The 9,177-nt window shown below is 49.2% G+C and overlaps 1 protein-coding gene across 1 annotated transcript in view; it reads right to left on the bottom strand.

Moving 5' to 3' along the window:
* Slc6a17 (solute carrier family 6 member 17) overlaps nt 1-8,656 on the bottom strand; it is a 50,064-nt gene extending 41,408 nt beyond the window's left edge. The window contains exon 1 of the mRNA XM_047518000.1: nt 8,251-8,656. The gene's annotated coding sequence lies outside the window, so the exon portion shown is untranslated. The remainder of the gene's footprint in view (nt 1-8,250) is intronic.
* Nucleotides 8,657-9,177: the final 521 nt, after the last annotated feature.

Consider the following 9,177-nt stretch of genomic DNA (forward strand, 5'->3'; position numbering starts at 1 on the left):
TTAGGATCCTTGTTTGTGGCACTTTCTTGAATTTACCAGAGTTATTGGAAGCAACTGCCATTTTGAAATGGCCATTGATTATACATCATCTTCTAATTTTTTCTTCCTTTTTCTTTCTTTCTTTTCAGTACCACAGAATTAACCATGGGGCGCTTTGCCACTGAGCTCTAGCCCCAGTCCTTTTTATTTTTTATTTTGAGACAGGGTCTAACTAAGACTGGCCTTGAACTTGTGATACTCCTGCCTCAGTCTTCTGAGTAACTGGAATTACAAACCCAGGTCACTGCCCCAGACTCCCATATCCTTATTCTAAGATATGGTAATGTGCAAAAATATATATTCTGGAATCCGTGAAATAAGACAACTCACCCATGGGCATAGGATCAAGAAGTAGAGGCCTCTAGATTTCCACTGATACAGTCTGACTCTAGAACTTGACTTCCAACCTCACAGGTATCATAGGAAGATCACAGGGTTTAGGGCCAGGAAAATCTGAATTTGAGTCTTGCTCTGCCATTTTCCAGCTGTGAGTCTTTGGGAAGGTATACAACTTTTCTTGGTTTCAGATTCTGGACCTGAAAAGGTGGGGATGAAGCCTCCTACCTCATGAGTATAAAATGAGACAAACATGAGGGTTGTGCTCAGCCGAGGCCAGATACTCCAGAGACCAGCACAAGCTGCCCCTGAAGGTGAGAGCAAACCAAAAATAATGGCACACACACCCCACCTCCGGGTTTCTCCACAATGCCCTGGAACCCAAGTGGAGCACACTCCTGGGAGCCTGAGGAGTTAGTGGGGAACACAGGTGCTCAGTACACCAAGTAACTTCCCACTTCTTGAACTGGAAGCAGAAAGGAGCCCAGACTCCAATCAAATAGAGGCACTGCTGAAATATGGATTTTTAAATATTCTTCTATCTCCCCCTTCTTTTCTTTTACTTCAACAAATATTCACTGCATAGCATATGCCAGGACCCATTCTAATACAGCGGAGAGCACAGTACGTGATGCTTCTGCCCTGGGGGATTTAGATTCTAGTGCAGAGGGACAAATAAAAATCATACAAATACATAATTTATAATGGGTATATAGACAAATGTCTATAGCACATACAAATGCATCTAATATATCAGTATGATGGGATGGAGTAGGTCAGGGATTCTTTAAGACATGGGGGGTTAAGGAAGCATGCTTTGATAAGGTGACATGACTGAAAAGAGCAAGGGAATGAGCCATGTGGACAACCTAGGACAGCACTCAGGGAGGAGACAAGGGACAGTGCAAAGGCCTGAGGGAGGACCAGCATGCTTGATGAATGCAAGGACCAGATAGAAAGGCCACATTTGTACAGCACCCTGAGCAAGGGAGACAGGAGCTGCTGAGACAGGAAGACAGCAAGTGTCCACAGCAGGCAGGACTTGGGCCATGGAAAGCAGTTTGGGTTTCCTTCTGATGTTAAAGGGAACCTCATGGAGGTTTTGAACTAACATGCTATATGGTCCAACTATTTTATTTTATTTTTAGTGTTTGAGGCCCAACTCTTTTAAAAGGGATTGCTGACTGTGTGTAGAACAAAAGTGAGGAAACTGAGAGGATAGGTAAGAGATGATGGTCACCTGGGTCAGTCTGCTGGATGAGGTTTAGGTTTTAAAAAGAGAAGGAAACACACCCCTGGGGTGTCAAAGGACACATAGGTCCCAGGCAGGAGAAAGACCCACAAGAGTATCTGTTTTTTAAAAAAAGAGAAAAAAATTTAAAATTAGATGCAAAAAATAAAGTTCATAAGCAACAAGTAGAGGCCTCACTCTCTTCTTTCCTAATCCATGGGGTCCACCACTGTAGGTCATGTGGGGGGCTTAAGGGGGTAATAGACGAATCCTCATAGCATCTGCCCAATCCTCTGATCTGGACTTTCTTAAAGTCTCTATTTTCTTTTGTCTAAGAGAGAGAGAGAGACAGAAGGAACAAGGGTGTCCAATTACCTGAGTTACCCAACGGCCTACTGAAGAGCACTTGAAGGAATAATGATCAGAAACCCTTAATTACAGTCCCCACATGATGTCTCTTTCCTGAGAATGAGAGGGTTTATGTCTCTTTCCTCACCAGCCTTCAGTGCAGCTTTGTGGAGTGCTAGGCGGGAAAGCAATCCTGTTGGGAACAATCACAGTGAAGAACTACTATGCTTCCAGACTTTATTTATCCTCTCAACAACTTGAGACAATATGTAATTCTTGTATTAGGGATGAAAAAGTGTAGGCTAATAGAAGCAAACTATTAATGCACAGGATGACCCAGCCATGAAGTGGAAAAGTGAGGATTCAAACTGTGATCTACCACACCGTAGCCCATATTCTTTCTAACATACGAATGCTTTCCAATCTTTTGCATGTCATGACACAGAGAAAATAATATGACATGCCAGGGTAAATGTACCTTACTTAGGAGGCTCCACCACTGCAGGTCACCCCTGGCTAGCCCAAGGGGTGCAAGCATTGTGATTTCTGAGGCACATGCTAGCCCTTTGTGGCACTGGTTGAGAACATCTGGGATATACCATGCTACCTTGGAAAGTGATACTCCCAAATCTCTCAACAAGTCAACAATAGAACAAGCCCATCTACCACCATTTCTTCTTGAGGTGAGAAGTTTCCTCACTTGGTAAGGCCCTTTTCCAAAACTAACAACAGAATGTGATTTGGGACACCAATCAAGCAGATTCCCTCTGAATTTGTCAAGCAGAATCCCTAAATTACTAGCAGGCTAATGACCTCAGTGATGGGCAGGACCGTGGACAGCGCCTGCTGGACACTGGGAATCAGCCCAGGTTGCCCAGGAGAGGAACATCGCTCTCTTTCTGTTAGATCTTGGGAAGAGAAGGTCCATGTCCTCGTGGCGTACTCGCCTGTGGCACCTGCTGGAACTACCCCACCAGGTGATGTTCTCATCCTTCTTACAAGCTAGCCTTAGCAAACAGCACTCCTACTCTATGCACAACTCAAGACTCTTCAAACCAGAAGGGTTCAGGAGTCCTAAAACTAAAAAGAAAAATGCAACTGGTAGGATTTTGGGGCTTTGGATCAGTGAATTCTATTTGCAAACAAAAGAGAATAAGTGGTAAATTAATGGTGCACAGAATCCAGAAGAAATTCTAATTAAACCAGTAATTAGAAATGATGGAGTAGAGTAAGAGGTAATTCATTACCTTTAGATGAACTGCTGGGTGGGCTCTAGATGGCAGCATGGTGGCTCTGTGGGACTGTGCAGCTGAGGAGGTGATGCCAGGGCCTGAGAACTGAGTATTTGCTCCTCTGGCCCTAGGTGTGCCTTTCTTCCACTTCACAAGAGTCACAGGACAAACAACAAGTTGGGGACTCAAGTGGATTAAGACTCACCTAATACAGAATTATTTTCCAACAAAACATTCTTGGTTATGAACATGAGAACAATTTAGTACAATAATTCATATTGCATCTGAGTTTATGTTTTCTTTTCTTTTCTTTCTTTTTTAAAATATATATATTTTTTAATCAGGGATTGAACCCAGTGGTGTTCAACCACTGAGCCACATTTCCAGCTCTTTTTTATTTTTCATTCTCCGACAGGGTCTCACTAAGTTACTTAAGGCCTCACTAAGTTGCTGAGGCTGGCCTTGAACTTTCGATCCTCCTGCCTCAGGCTCCTGAGCCACTGGGATTACAAGCATGTGCCATCGTGCCTGGCTGAGCTTATGTTTTCTGTTCACAGTGAATATCTAAGTCTATATTTTGAAGTAGCTAGATTTACCCACAGATGAACATTTGAATTTTAAATAGTTGCTCATGGGAGGAGGAGAAGGAAAAAAATAGAATTATCAAAGGACTACACCTCTATAAAATGGCTGCCTCTGAAGCAAGGGATTCTGGGAAGTCCTCTTTGTCCACTGGGGGTGGGGAAGCATTAATGCTTACATTCCAGTTATCCACCCTCACTTACAGGAACTTCTCCACAGGGCTCTTGAGTGGTTTGGAGATGGCAGACAGGCTAGGACAGCATGGGCTGTTCCTTCTGGGATGGTGATTTCTCAGAGAGAGAAGAGACAAGACAGGCAGGAAGCATCAGATTCCAGGTTTCCCAGAACAGCCAAGGACACAAGAGGCAGAGGCCTAGGGGTAAGGAGTGTGGGTCTCCATGGGACAAGGCCAGAAAGCAAGGAGCTTCCCTCTCAGCAGCCCTTGCCAGCAGCAGCTGTAAATAATCTTGGAGTGCTAGCAGTTTTGCTCTGGGTCTGGGGCCTCATCCGATGCTGCTGAGAATCCTGGCACACACTGTCCAGCAGAGAAACCTGACACACAGAGCTCCCATTAGCCACTGGCATCCTTGATTCTGCAAATGCAGAAATTCTCAGGGCAGCATTCAACCCACTCTGACTCCTTTCCCCCTGCTCCAGGCACTAGCCCCTGACTTGGATATGAAGTCTAAGGAATGAAGTCCAAGGGATGGAAGTCAGAAAGAGAAAGACAAGGGCAGGATAGGAAGTGCCAACATGGAGCTGGGCATCTCTTTCCGGATTCCAGACCACTTGGAACCAAACATCATATTCCCCAAACCTTGGAAATTTGGATTTGTTCGTTTTTTACCAGTTTCCTACTGTAGAGGCCCATTTGCCTCTTTCCAGGGCACTAGCTTGAAGAACAGAACCCACAAGTTCAGATAACCTCATTTGGTTGGGTAAATGCTTCAATTGTCAGCAAACATTTATAAAGTGCCTATTAAGGAAACATCACACAGTGGTTAAGAGAATTAAGTTTAAAATCTGACAGAACTGAATACCAATTTCAGGTTGCTGCTCACTACCTGTGTGACCTTGAGCAAATTATTCAACTACTCTGAACCTCAAATTCCACATCTATAAACTGCAGATGGCAATATATGTCTCCTGGGATCGTAGTGAAGATTAAACAAGAAACAAGATGGTCTGTGAATAAAGCACTTAGCACAGCACAGAAGCCTCAATAAAAAACGGGATATTAGCACTGCATGCCAAGCATGACATGAGCTGTCAGAATCCGGAACTGCACTCACCCCTATTAAAGCATACAAAGGGGGTATTTCCCCACAGAGGGGGCATTTCCCCCACAGAGCACTGTCCTGGATAGCACTCTAGCAATCCGGGACAGGAACTCTGACAGCCTGGGACATCATTCAGGGGAAGCTGGCATAGGGGCTAAGAAGCCAGGGATTTCTCCTATCCTGGTGCTCCAGATGTCTGGCTGTGAGTATTTCTTGCAGACCAGCCTGGGAGCAAGCGATAACTCAGATTTCGTCTAGGGAAAAAAGCTCCAATTCACCTTCCCTTTAAACTCTTCCACTGCTTATCTTAGCAGTTTTAAAGGGATTAATGATAAATTGTCCTACTGCAGCAAAGCTGGACAGTTAAGGAATATAAGGAGAGGGAGGGTGCACAGGCAGAAGGAAGCTGCGGCTCCAGAGTCTTCTCTGTCTTCATCAGCCTCGGAATATGCTCCGAGGCTCACTGAGGAGGGCATTGGCTCCAGGGTGAATGATGAAGGCAACACACACACACTTCTAGTCACAGATTGGAGTCTCCTGGGTCAGGACAGCCTCATTCTTGCTGTATTCAGTAAGGATCCTCTAACATCCTTCAGTCTGGAGGTGCACACATCTTGGCTCAAGTCTAGACATATAACAGAGCGAAGAAACAAGGGGCCCAGGATTCTTCAGGAAAGTAGGAGACCCACTCTTCCCTTTCCTGTCCAGGAAAGGCCAGCCCCGTCCCTCCTGAACACTTCTATTGCACCTGTCAAAAAAAATTTGGGGGGGGGGGTACCCGGTATTGAACTCAGAGGCACTTGATCACTGAGTCACATCCCCAGCCCTATTTTGTATTTTATTTAAAGACAGGGTCTCACTGAGTTGCTTTGTGTCTTTGCTAAGGCTGGCTTTGAACTCAAGAGCCTCCTGTCTCAGCCTTCACAGTCCCTGCGATTACAGGAGTGCGCCATCAAAGTAGTGCACTGGGCCTAACTCTTACAGATAGGACAAGTGGGGAGGAGGATTTTCTCAAAGAGGTGGGGTCCCTGAAGTCCACCCAACAGGTACCACAGCTTAGGACCAGGCCACAGACATGAGTAATCCCAAGGAGGTAAGGTCTGTGCCGGAGTCTCACCTTGGAGCTATTGCAGGTGGTCACAGGCACCCAGTACACCCAGCACTAGCTCTGCTCTTACTCAGCCTTTCATATACCCCCCCAGTTGGTACTCAGGGGCAGAGACAGAAAGAGAAAGAATTCCCTCTGATTAAGACCCATAAGGGAAAAAATGGAGAACTAACATCTAATGAGTATCTGCTGTGTGTCCAGCACTGGGCAAAAAATAAGCCTGCAGAAAAGGTACCATAGGCATCCCTGTTTTACAAGTGAGGAGAAAGAGGCTCCAGAAGTAAAGTGACTTGCCCAAGGTCACTCTGCTAGCACACGGCACAGCACTGAGGCCAGTTGTGACCACAATCACAGGGCCTCCCCCTAGATTTTCCCTCAACATTACTCCCCAGCCTGGTCCTGTTCACCTCTCCTGTGGGTGGGAGCTCTGGGGTTCTTGCCCAGCGGCCAGGCAGCCTGAGCTCTACTCAGTTGAGGATTTGACCATCTTTGACCAGTGGTTCCAAAACACTTGGGGCTCAGGATATTCCTGCTCGTGAGTCCTGTTAAAGAACTTCATTGAATTCACAACAGCTGACACACGACTCTGCGTATGACTCAGACCAAACAAACTCCCTCCAATCAGAGCTGGTGGGCACGATTTGCCTCCTGCATTGAGTCACCCTCCAGGCTGAGCTGCAGGGATTTGCTGAAACTCAACCACCTACTTAGCCACAGCTGTTCCATTAGACAAAAAGCAGGCAGAGGAGCGAGAGCCTTTGATGGTCCCATGGATGGACCATGGCCAAGGACAACCAGGTGTGACCTCAAAGCCCTTCCAGCCCAGGAGATGAACCCACCAAACAGTGCCATGAGATAATATAAGCACAGTGTAAAACATAAGAGGCCCCACAGTTAACCTTCATGCAGCTGACCTTTTTCTCCAATTATGGTCACACCTGGCAAAGCCTAACAGACACTAAAGTCTTGATTGAATTTTTTTTTTTTTTTTTGAGCCATTACAAGATTTTCTCAGTTCCTGGAAGTTCCTGTTAACAAGGGTAGTGCCTTCAAAAGAATCTTCCAACTCTACCTGACTTCCTCATCTCCCCAACCCAAACCCACCTGCCTCTTGATCACAGCTGGACTGCCCCAAATGTAGCTTTGGTTAGAAATTTCCTAATCCAAAAGGCCTGTTAAAATACTTCTCAAAAATAGGAAAGAGGAATGGCAGCAAATTCAGAAAAAAGTACCACACTTGGCAGCGACAAGGTTAGTAGTCTCAGGACTTCTGAACTTGGAGCCCTGACATGGCTGTTTGGGCTTTAAAAGGAAACATCGGGCTTCCTTCCAAGGCGGCCGCGCCCCTGGGGGAACAGCCCTCGCTGGTCTACCACAAACATCGCTTCAGAGCACCGCGCACAGGTATAAATGTGACTCAGAGAAGCCATTCTCCGAGTAAGGCGCCCTCTCCAGATCAGCACCCGGTATACATCCCCTATTTCTGCCTTTCTGCTTCCAGATGCGCTTCCCTCGAGGGAGGAAGGGCTCCCCTATAGTTCCGAATTCGACGAGGACCGGCCCGAGGACTGGGAATTAAATATTCATATCGGGCGTGAGCGTTCTACTTCTCTTGCCAATGTTACTGTCAAGGTCACGAGCCTGAGGCCCAGTGGCTGGGGCTGGGGTCCCCAGGCGCGCAGGAACCTCCCGGCGGAATTGCGCCCTGGGCGCGCAGCTCTAGGCGGCGGGTCCCGCCAAGCGGGCCTCCTCCCTTGTCCTCCGCGGGCGCTTGCCTCTGCAGCTCTGCTCAATTACCTCCGGAGTTCTGAGGCCCTTCTGAGCCCCAGAAGCTGAAGCCCAATGCCCAACCCCTACGTGCGCTGCTGGGTACCCTTGATGCGCCGAACTAGCAGGGACCAGGGGCTCCGTCGCCAGGCAACTATGGCTGGAGCAGCAGGAGGAGCCCGGCGCCAGCACAGGGTCGGGCGGATACTGGGGGATTGCCGCCTCGCACCTTGGTCCTTAGGCCTTCCTGCCTGGGGCGGGGCCAGAATAAGCAAAGTTGCGGCGGCTGGCTGGATGAAGCCAGGCGGGGCGCGGCCGGCGACTCACCTGTCCCGCGTGGGCCGTCGCACTGACTCGGCCCCTGCACTCCGGCAGAGTAGCTGCGGTCCCCGACCGGTCGAGGGTGCAAAAATCTCTCCTAGCGGCCGCCCGAGTCTGGTGGCGACAGGCCGGGTCCGGGGCTGGAGGGGCCCCAGAGCGGCGCGCCGGCGCACGCGATTCCGCTCGCTCCTTGCCCCCTCCTTCGTAGCCAGTCCTAACCCCTCTCCCGCCCGCCGCGCGCTCGGGGATGTGAGGAGCGGCCTGGGAACCCGGGTCCCGCGGCGGAGGGGGCGCGAGGGGCTGCGAAGGCCGGGATTGAGTGCCGCCCTCCCCGCGCCCTGGCCGCGCCGGCTCTGCGGAGCGGAACGGAGCTGGGCGGAGCGCGGCGTGCACTGTTCCCTCGCTTTCCGAAAGGCCACCCTGGCGGCAGGGCGCCGTGACGCAGGCTTGACTCACGCGCGGGCCCGCGTCAATGCGAGGCTCTCGGGCCGCGAGCGAGGCTCTGATGGCCGACGCAGGCGGAGGGGGTAGGCGGGGACTGGAAAGGGGGTTGCCGGGTGGCAGCCTCGTGAGACCAGTGGTCAAGGGACCCAGACCCTGGTGCTCTCACCAGGGCTTGTGCCCTCCGAGAAAAATGATCGATGTCCTCCTGAGTCCCGGGTCTCACTTTCTTTTCAGACTCACCTCTTTGGATCTTCCTTCGTAAACTCAATCCCACCCAAAGTGGCTGTTCCTTCTGCCCTAGATGGTTCCACCTAGGAACCTATATTGCCTATATTCCTTTCCCTTAAAACCCCTTTCCGCTCCAATGGGTTTCTCTCAAACCACCCTGCAAGGCCATTCCTGGTGCACTTGCACTCTGTCAACACGCCTCTCATCTATAGAGCTCCTACTGTATGCCAGACACTACAGAAACTGACAGGATCTGAATAG

The sequence above is a fragment of the Sciurus carolinensis genome, chromosome 1 (genome assembly GCF_902686445.1).
Source record: "Sciurus carolinensis chromosome 1, mSciCar1.2, whole genome shotgun sequence".
Taxonomy (NCBI): Eukaryota; Metazoa; Chordata; class Mammalia; order Rodentia; family Sciuridae; genus Sciurus; species Sciurus carolinensis.